The sequence below is a fragment of the Melopsittacus undulatus genome, chromosome 4 (assembly GCF_012275295.1).
Source record: "Melopsittacus undulatus isolate bMelUnd1 chromosome 4, bMelUnd1.mat.Z, whole genome shotgun sequence".
NCBI lineage: Eukaryota > Metazoa > Chordata > Aves > Psittaciformes > Psittaculidae > Melopsittacus > Melopsittacus undulatus.
Genome location: NC_047530.1, coordinates 81606884 through 81617883, shown reverse-complemented (window position 1 = coordinate 81617883; position 11000 = coordinate 81606884).

The following is an 11000-nucleotide window of genomic DNA, read 5'->3' as shown; positions in this document are numbered from 1 at the left end:
AAAGTGGTAATATTTTATGTTGTGATTATAGGATACTGTGGGCTGCAGCCATCTGCTGAGAGGGACATTCTGCTCCCTGAACATCCTGGCTGTAATTTACACAATATTTGAGTTTCTGGGAGATACGGGGAGCTCTAATGTGGTGTGGATAACCGTCAGCACTAACAGCACATAAAACATGGGAGAGCTGACTCGGGGTGACAGTGGATTTTAGCACCTCAGGATTTTTCCCTGGGCATTGGAAAATGTTACAGCATGAATGAAACATGTAAAAGATTTCCCTGAAGCACACGCTGCCCCTATGGCAAACAGAAAGCACGAGGGGGTGTCCCATGTAATAACGTTATCTCCCCTTTCCTGAGTTACAGTCAGGTTCAGATTTCTATTATTGCAGATCTTTGTGGTGGGATTTTTATTTCTTTTTTTAAGCATTAAACCTTGGCCTAAATCCTCTCCTGTTGAAAACAATGGGCCCTCCAAACCCCTCACTGCTTTAATGGCAGAAGAGCACAGCCAGCACAGAGCGCTTCAGGAAATCCTTCCTCACGCGCCCAGTCCTGCACAATGGGTCAAATGTTCCATCCCTGTGTGAAGCCTGAATAAACAGGCATTGCACAAGGAATCACGGTGGGGATGCGAAGCCACTGTGCCAAGGGAAGGCATTAATGCTGCTGCAGCAACTCTGCATTAACTGCTACAGCTCATGGATTGGGCCTGTTCCCAGGAATGCTCCTGGGGGGAGCCTGCATCCCCCTTGCTGCTGGTTTGACTGATGTCCATGAAACTCTGTGAGTGGTGTCTGACAGGCCCAGGCTGGTCATGATGTGTTTCATACTTCCACATCCTCCTACAAATAACAGAGTTGGCATTCTCTGCATTCTCCTGGGGGATGGCTATTTATTTTACAGTCAGTTTTGGTTCCCCAGCTGCAAACACTGATGCAAGTTAATGCAAGTTAATAATGCAATCATGAGATGGTCGAGCTTGAGATCCTCAGGACAGTGAGAAGAGTATGCAGCAAGCTCACTGCCCTGGACTTCAGGAGAGCAGACTTTGGCCTCTTCAGGAACCTCCTTGGTAAGGTTCCATGGGATATTGTCCTGGAAGGCAGGGAGGCCCAAGACTGTTGGCTGATATTCAAGGCTCACCTGCTACAAGCTCAGGAGTGTTGTATCCCAACTAGAAAAAAGTGCAGCAGGAGGGCCTGGAGACCTCCTTGGATGGATATGGAGCTGCTGAGGAAACTTAGAGGGAAAAAAGAGGTTTATAAAAGGTGGAAGCAAGGACAGGTGGCCTGGCATGAATACAGGGATGTTGTCTGGGACGCTAGGGACCAAGTTAGGAAAGCTAAGGCCCAGTTAGAATTAATTTGGGCTAGGGATGTGAAAGAGAACAGGAAGGGATTCCATAGGTACATTGCAAAGAAAAGACAGACTAGGAACAATGTGAGTCCTCTCTGGAAGCTATCAGGAGAACTGGCTACCCTGGACTTGGAGAAGGCTGAGGTTCTGAATGACTTAATTGCTTTGGTTTTCACTGGCAAAGGCTCTGACCACCCACCCAAGTCTTGGAATGCAGACACAGAGACTGTGAGAATGAAGACGTTGGGCCCACTGCAGGAGAGGATCTGGTTCGAGACCATCTTAAGAACCTGAACGTGCACAAGTCCATGGGACCTGATGAAATCCATCCATGGGTCCTGAAGGAGCTGGCGAATGACATTGCTAAGCCACTGGCCATCATATTTGAAAAATCATGGCAGTCAAGTGAAGTTCCTGATGACTGGAAAAAGGGAAATATAACCCTCATTTTCAAGAAGGGGAAAATGAATGACCCAGGGGACTACAGAGCAGTCAGTCTCACCTCTGTGCCTGGCAAAATCTTGGAGCAGATTCTCCTGGAAGGCATCCTGGGGCACATGAGAAACAACAAGGTGCTTGGTGACAGCCAGCATGGCTTCACTAAGGGGAAATCCTGCCTGACCAATTTGGTGGCCTTCTATGATGGGGCTACAGAAATGATGGACAGGGTTAGAGCAGTTGATGTCATCTACCTGGACTTGTGCAAAGTGTTCAACACTGTCCCACACAACATCCTGCTCCTATATTGTAGAGACATCAATTTGATAGGTAGACCACTCGGTGGGTAAAAAACTGGCTGGATGGCCACACGCAAAGAGTTGTGGTCAATGGCTCAGCGTCCAGCTGGAGACCAGTAACGAGTGGTGTCCCTCAGCGATCACTGTTGGGACCAGTCTTGTTCAACGTCTTTGTCAGTGACATGGACAGTGGGATTCAGTGCACCCGCAGCAAGTTTGCCGATGACACCAAGCTGTGTGGTTTGGCTGATATGCTGGAGGGAAGGAATGCCATCCAGAGGGACCTTGACACGCTTGTGAGGTGGGTTGATGCCAATGTCATGAAGTTTAACCATGACAAGTTGTCCTGGTTTGAGCAGTAGCAGTCATTTTTCTCCTTCTTGGTAGCTGGTGCAGTGCTGTGGTTTGACTTTCGGGCTGAGAACAGTTGCTGATAGCACCTATGTTTTGAGTTAGTGCTCAAATGTTTGGTTTGTCCAAGGCCTTTTCTGAGCCTCATGCTCTGCCAGGGAGGAGGGGAGGCTGGGAGGAAGGAGAGACAGGACACCTGACCCAGGCTAGAAAAAGAGGTATTCCATAACATAGGACGTCATATCCAGGATGTAGCTGGGAGTTACCCGGAAGGGCTGGAGCTCTGGGGAGATGGAGGAGGTATCGGTCGGTGCTCGGTCGGGCAGGGTGGGGTGAGTTATGGGTCGGTGGCTGGTGAGGTGTTGTATTCTCTTCACTTGTTGTTTGCTTTATCATTATTATTTGTAGTAGTAGTAGCAGTAATGATCTGTGTTATATCTTAGCTATTAAACTGTTCTTATCTCAACCCGTGGGGGCTACCTTCTTTGGATTCTCCTTCCTAACTCTCCAGGAGTCAGGGGAGCAAGGGGGGGGAGTGAGTGAATGAGCTGTGTGGACTTGGTTTAAACCACAACACAAGTGCAAGGTCCTACACCTGGGTTGGAGCAATCCCAGACACAGCTACAGGTTGGGCAAGGAAGAGATTCAGAGCAGCCCTGCAGAGAAGGACTTGGGGGTGTTGGTCGATGAGAAAATGAACATGAGCCAGCTTCAGTGTGCCCTCACAGCCCAGAAAGCCAACCGTATTCTGGGCTGCATCAAAAGGAGCGTGACCAGCAGGTCGAAGGAGATGATCCTGCCTTTCTGCTCTGCTCTCGTGAGACCTCACTTGGAGTATTGTGTGCAGTTCTGGTGACCTCAACATAAAAAGGACATGGAACTGTTAGAACAAGTCCAGAGGAGGGCCACGAGGATGATCAGGGGACTGGAGCACCTCCCATATGAAGACAGGCTGAGAAAGTTGGGGCTGTTCAGCCTGGAGAAGAGAAGGCTGCGTGGAGACCTCATAGCAGCCTTCCAGTATCTGAAGGGGGACTATAGTGATGCTGGGGATGAACTCTTCATTAGGGACTGTAGTGATAGGACAAGGGGTAACAGGTTGAAACTTAAACAGGGAAAGTTTAGACTGGATATAAGGAAGAAATTCTTTACTGTGAGGGTGGTGAGGTACTGCAATGAGTTGCCCAAGGAAGCTGTGAACACTTCATCCCTGGTAGTGTTCAAGGCCAGGCTGGAAAGAGCATTGGGTGTTATGGTTTAGTGTGAGGTGTCCCTGGCCATGGCAGGGGGGTTGGAACTAGATGATCTTAAGGTCCTTTCCAATCCTAACTGTTCTATGATTCTATGATTTTTTTTAAATCAGCCCATTTAATTCATTAATGAAAGAATATCAAGGCCGCAAATCATTATGTAAGACATTCAGAAGCAATATAATTTACTGCTGGTTTGAAATAGCTGACAAAAATAAACTTATTACTCAAAGAGAAACTAATCTTGGAGAAAAGACTAGGGTGAAGGCATGGAGAACTAAATATGGGTTTAAGAGCCTTGAGCCTACACCTATAGCACCCCAGCCAGAAAACTAAGCTCATATTGAGCTAGGAGTGCTAATTTTCTGCTAACACACACTTTTACATCATTGCTTCTTCTTTGTCTTGAATGTTCCTGGTGTGGTTCATCAATGCTTTGCACTGAATATCAGGATGTGTTTCCATAGGCCAAAAGGAATAAATAGCTTTCTCTTTTGCATTAGGTAAACAAGCACAGTAAATGGACTCTCACAGTTTATGTTAGTTGAGGATCTGTCCTATCATCTTCAATGCCAAGATAGCTGTGCATTTCCTGTAATCCTTCTGTTGAAATGGCTACAGCAAAGGCATAAGATGTTTTCTTCAAGCAGCCTTGTGAACACCGTGCTCATTTAAGAGGTATGTAAAGAAGACATCACCATGGGATGTGTGTTCTCTGGTAGCTATCAATGCACAGCATATACTTTTGACGAGGTTAGATAACAAGCATCACATGGAGAGAGGAGTACCATGCACACACAACCTTCTGAATGTGTGTCAACAATAAAATGAGAACTATAAAGGCAAGCAGCTGCCCACTGTAGGATGTCTCATCAAGTTCAGCTGTGCAATACAAGCTAAACACTCTGCAGTTTGATTTAAAGGAACACCCTAAAACAGTAAAGCCCCCATACACTGCTCTGAAGGGTTAGCACAGGATATAGCTTTATTCACAGAGCCCTTTTTAGTTTTGAAAAAGGAGCTTCTTACATCAAAAATAGAGAATTCTTTCATGTTACTGTCAGCTCCACAGCCCACCTAAAACTGCATTATTACCACTGACAGCAAGACAGGTGTTAACAGCTGGAGAGAAAACAAATGTAGAGTGCTGTGGCAAAATTTGAGGAGAAACAGATGTGTGAGCTACTTTGATATTTATTTTAATAGTGCTTCTCAAATGTGTTTAATATTTATGCAGCTATAGTCTCAGCTTTCACTGCCATACTAGAGCCAGCACGGTGCGCTATTCACCTCTGCCACCACTTCTTTTCTCTTCCTCCCTTCCAACCGTCACAGAAGAGCATCTGCAAATCTCTAAGGAAATGCCATTTTATTCTTCTCCCCTCCCCCACTATAAAATGGATGGAGTTTTTTAGCTGTGGGAGTTCAGTGTGATTAGTATGCTAATATGAGAGAGAGAAAAGGAAATGGAGATGAGAGATACGGCCCTTTAGTGAAGAAAAGCAGGAACAACTGAAAGGAGGATCTCTGCTAATCAATTAACCTACAACGGACCTAATGCCATAAGAAGCTATAATGCATAAAGGGACAAAATTCTCAGTGACAGATGGCACTTGGGCTCATGATATTATGGCGTTACTGCTCAAGAGCTTGTTTACCTCCCATACAGGAGTAAGCAATAAAGCAGTAAAATTGCTTATTTATTTTAAAGAGAGAAGTTGAAATGCTTATTTACCAAATCAATCAAGGTTTACTAAGGCAGAACAGCCACAATCCTACGGCCCTAAAATGCTGGATACTTCACTGATTTCAAATAGCAATTATCTATTGCAGCTTCTTGAACCCGCTCTGACTGCATAGACATTTAATTTGCAAAATTTGATGAAAATTGTCATTTTTTTAATTGCCTATTTCACCAATTTGAATTTTAAAACAAACGATTAACTAGAAACTCATTTTTACTTGCCTTGGGCAAGCATGGAAAATATTTGTCAAGACCCAAGCCTGTCTGCTTAGCATTTGAGTTGAGAAATACACAAGTGCCTTCAAGTCAACATTAGCTGTGACAGAAGCAAGACTATTATCTAACAGTAGCTGAAAATGTCAAAAAATAAGCGGTGTCTGGCATTTTGACAAGATGTCGTGGAAAAGAAACCACTTTTTTTCCACCCAACATTCAGTTAACTGTAGAGTAAAACTGTACAATTATCCTGACCATGGCTTTGGAGGGACCCTTTGAACTGCTGGGGATGGAGGAGAGCAGGTGGGTCACCATCTTCTGCTCACAGTTGCCTTCAAGGTTGGACTATGGGACAGATGCTCTGCTTCAAACTCATGCCCTGTTCCCAGGAATGGAGACAGCATCATCCAACAACTCATGTCAGGCCTCAGGCACATCAGCTTGATGAAGACATCCTGAAAGCTAAGGACAAATGTAAATGTTTAGAGGTATATGTTCTAGATGTTAACTGGCTGTCAGAATAAAATGCAGGCAGTTTTAAAATGTAAGTATTTTTAAAATGTAGATATTGTGCCTGGGCATTAATCAGCCTTTTTTTACATTAGATTTTATAACAAAGGGTCAGCACAGGCAATTAAAACCAGTACTGTGATGAAGAGAAGCCTGATATTGAAGAAGTGGAGGAAAAATAGTATCTAAAATCATCTCAGGGAAACAGCGCAACAGGCGGTAAGATAGTGTTTTCAAGAATTTTAGATAGCAGAATGAATAGGCCTTAATAATTTAAGAGATGCCAAACTGATGAACATATTCATCTTCATTGCACACACCGGATGCTCTGCAGCATTCATCTGAGCTCAAGAACATTTTTTTGCAGCTTTTCCTACCCATTAAGTCCCTTTAACATCAGTCAGCATTAGGTGGGGTATCAAATCCCATTAACATTTGCCTATACAAGTGTCAGTTGTCTGTTTATGTCCTTCCTCAGCAAAATATTGGCATGCACCTCACGGCAGTTGTGCAAGAAAGATATCACGAGATGTGCTACATGGCTTCTTTTCCTAGGTTGTATCTCTTAGTAATCTGACATGTAGCAGCTACACCACCAATCTTACCACATCTCTCTGGTGAGTTACTGCGATCTCAGTCACTGTGACCTTAGAAATCACAAACTATCAAAGCCTGACAGTTCATCAAAGCCCAAAACATTCTATGAAAAGCTGATTCAGATTGTTCCAGAAAGCACATACAGTCCCCCACAGCTTTGAAACTTCCCTGATGGAATAGTTTGGGGATTTCTGGTAACCACTGGGTCCCTTTCTTGTTGCACAGTATCTCTGGTGCCTTGCTTTTAAGACCAGCGGGAGGCAGGAGGAGCCAAAACTGCTTTCAAGAAAAGGCATTCCCTTTGCACTGATCTGTATGTTGGTGCTGTGATGGAAAGGACTGGGGAACTCCTCCAGCTTCAACTAAATTTACTTTATTTCCTGGGAGCAGATTAAGGGACCACATTTGTCAAGACACAGGATGCAGGAGAACCACAGCCATCCTCATCTATCAGTGAGCTGATCCAGAATGGTGAAACCCTGTGATTTTCAAGTTCCAAGATTCACACCAAGTCTTGGAGTTCAAACAAGCATCTTAAAGTGGCACATGTGCATCTGAAAAAACAACTCTTCCTTCCACCTTCAAGTACACTCCCATGGAGGCTAAGGTTTGAATGCAAATACAACTTGTGATATCCCAGTCTGTCCCTTGGTACTTAAAGGTGATTCTCCTTCATAAATCTACATCTAAAAAAAGTCAAAAAGGCAGTGTGTGTGGACTACACAAATATCATTGGTATTTGCCTTCGTGCTGGGCATTTTGACCTGACATCTAAACTGAACTCCCTTTTGTATCTAGACAGCTTATCAAGTGACCGCTTATCTTGCTGCACTTTGCTGTCCCAGAGTTCATTCCCTGGACCAGTGCACCAACCAAATTGTGCAGAACAAACCTGAAAAAAATGTTTACAGGAATTGTATGAGTCTCACTGTCAGCTTAATTATTTCTTAACACTGCATTCCCACATTTATTACTTACATAATACTGCATGTCTATCATTTCTTATACCACTTATCACCATAATAGATACATCAATACATCAATTCATCTTCTTGAAACATCATTCTTCAGGATCTTTCAATTCAACTTCTTCAAGCCACTTATCCAGCTGCATTTTTCCTTCTTAAACTGATTGGAAGAAACTGGTTGGTAAGAGGAGTCTGAAGCCACACAAAGCAGTATTATTTCTCTTTCCCTTGTTTAATCAAAATAGGCAAAAGTCCAGCACAAACCCTCAGCTCAATTTCCTACAAGTGAAATACTGGGGGAAAAAAAAAAGCAAGATCGTGGCATGCATTTATGACAAGAAGCTCATCAACAGCCACTGGTTTGCATTTGCATTATTAATCTGATACGCCAGATCTGATTCTCGTAAGTTAGTCCTCCTCAAGAGCTGATACACCATAAGAAAAGCACACATTGTAAATCACAGAGAATGATGACAGTTTTCATCAGTGGTGAAAGATAAGAGGGAAAGGCAGATTCTGCAGAATGTCGCTTTTACTTGTTGCACAATTCGGATTTTTGTGACCTGTATCATATTAGAAAAGAAACGAGGTCTAAACAATTTCATCCCTTTCAAACACTGTGGACCAAATTCGCAACCAGCATGAAATGCTGCATATCCACTGAAATAGATGGAGCTACGCCAGTTCAGCTGAGAACTTGGCTTTGCATGTCAGTTCATTCAGCAATGATTGCACTTGACATGCAGCACAGAACAAGCATTTGTTTTTAAAAAGAAAACAGTGAAGTCTTTGAGTGCAAACCCAGCCTATACATAGTCCCAGTTCCAAGAACGGGATTAACTGTCCTTAGCTCAGGCTCCTATATATTTGTGCTAAGGAAGAGTAAGGAGGTGGAAAAAAAAAACATATTCTTCCCTCTTTGGCACACTGTTCGCAGGTCTCACCATTTGAGACAAGAAATGATAGTGAGTGTAGAGGGGGACAACTCTGCTTTTTGTTAGACTCTGAAATTGACATATGCATTTAAGTGTCCCTATAGGGACTTGCACCCCTGCCTGAACACAAGTCACTTCCCCCACCTTTTCCTCACCATTACCAACCACAGTGCCCAGGGCCAGATCATCAGTTTCTCACAAAGTTCAAAAGAACTTGCTAAAGCCATTTTCCCATGGTGGCATAGCCAGGCTTACCCTGGGCATCCCTGTTCACTGAGAAAGCATCTGACACAGCTGGGTTAGAGGAAAACAGATGAGTCAAAACACATTCTGGTGATCCAGGCCAAGAAACCGATGCCTTTGTAGAACAGGGAAGAAGATCAGAACAAGTCAATACAAACACACTGCATCTGTAGGGCTCCCTTTCCCCTCTTATTTTGAAACCCAGGATGAAATCAGAATGATCACATATAGTCTTTTTCTATCTTGCAACATTATGCAAAATGTTGGGAGTTTCTCCTTGCATAATTTCTATCCTGTGAGTCAAGTTGCAACCCTATTCCTCACACCTTGCTTTAGTTTACACATTTTCCCTGAGTAATAGCATGAAATAAATTTTGCTTTGAGGTTTGATTACCAAGAAGTATTAAATATCTGAAGTATTGGTTTATCTTGTATAGCACAAGGCATACAGTGAACTAATCAGGGGACAGAAAGAGCAGAATTATACTGTGAATTCAGACAGCAACATATTTATAAATTTAATAATATTATTTATAATATTTATAAATACAGATTTCCTTTCAATAAGTATCTTGCCGTATTTGGTTGAAAGGTAAAATTTCAAATTTGTACTAACATAAAGCAAGCCTTATGGCTGTACCTTTGGACTTTGCCTTTGTGAATACTCTGCAACATGTGCACATATCCCTGCATAACTACAGTACACTCCCTGCAATGAGGTTTTTAAGTGCAAAAGTCAAGGCAGAACTGCTGCCAATACAGGAAGCAAACCCTATGAGCTTCAATCTGGGCATGTTGCAGGTTGTGGGTCTGATGCCGATGTACATGGGGCACTGGACACCGCTGACCTCTCAATCGGCTTGGCCTGGAGAAACTTTGTAGCAACCCTTTCCCTTTATATTCTTTCTTATTTGCACAAGTTGCTTTGTATCTGATATAGTGCTAAGGAGGCTAAAAACCAAGTGTGAAAGTGTAACAGGAGCTGCTAAACTTCTGCACTCAGAAATGAAGAGTAAGAAAGGAAAAAGATCAAGAAAATGCAAAATTACGTTTCTACCTGGATTTTGGTTTCAATCAGATCATGAAATGAGCCTTACCTCTTCCCCAGGCACAGCTTTCAAGCATTCAAAGCACAAACTCCCAGTGTGTTGCCTGAAAAGCACAGGCAAAAAGTTTATCCTTTAATTTGAGGCTTTGTCATTTGACTGGGGGGGAAGTAATCAGGACAAAGCCCTGGACCATGCTACTCAAAACATGACAACAGTCACACCAAAAATCCAAGCTGGCTGCACGAAGCAATTAAAGTACTGTTTACTATTCCATGACAGTTAACATGTTGGACTGACCTTTCATTTACCGTTTAGTACTGAACATTAAGCTGCAAAATTACTCATGCTTTGCATTTAGTACTGGCATCAAAACTAACCACATTGGATAGCTATTCCCACAGCGAGACACACATTCTCTCTGCCCAGCTGTGCGCGTACTTTTATAGGCCTTGTATTTGATATTTAACATCATTTCCGCAGATTATATTCATCCGTTACTATTAGGAATTATTGGTAACATGGCTCCAAAATGTAAAAAGCATATGTAAAATGTCAGGGTGACACAGCTGGTAAAATTATGTGCCTTCCTTCCATGCTGGGAGAGATAAAAAGAGAAGGCTGGTGTATGTCCACAGGTCCCCACGGCAGCTCCCAGCCAGATGGCAAGTACAGAAGCTATGGCAGAAAAGTTTCTTTGTTTGCTCTCTTTCTAGCTGCTCACAGCAGCCATGTTATGGAGGGAAGCACAAAATGTGTTGCACAAGAGCCTGGCAGCCCAGCAGTTCGAATATTCTCTCTGAAAAGGGCATGTTTCCATTTGACACCCTCAGGCTGAACTTGGGCAGGAAGGACCTGGAGTTTCCATTCCCTGGGGTGATGCTCTCATGGAGAGACTATAGATGAAAGGGAGAGATTAAAATTCCAGGAAAAGCACCTTTGCCAGCATGCTTTTGACTGATCTTAGTGCCATGACTATTTAAAATTATGGTTATTTCTATCCTTGGCTGTGATTTGCCTGGCCAGACACTTGGCATGCCCA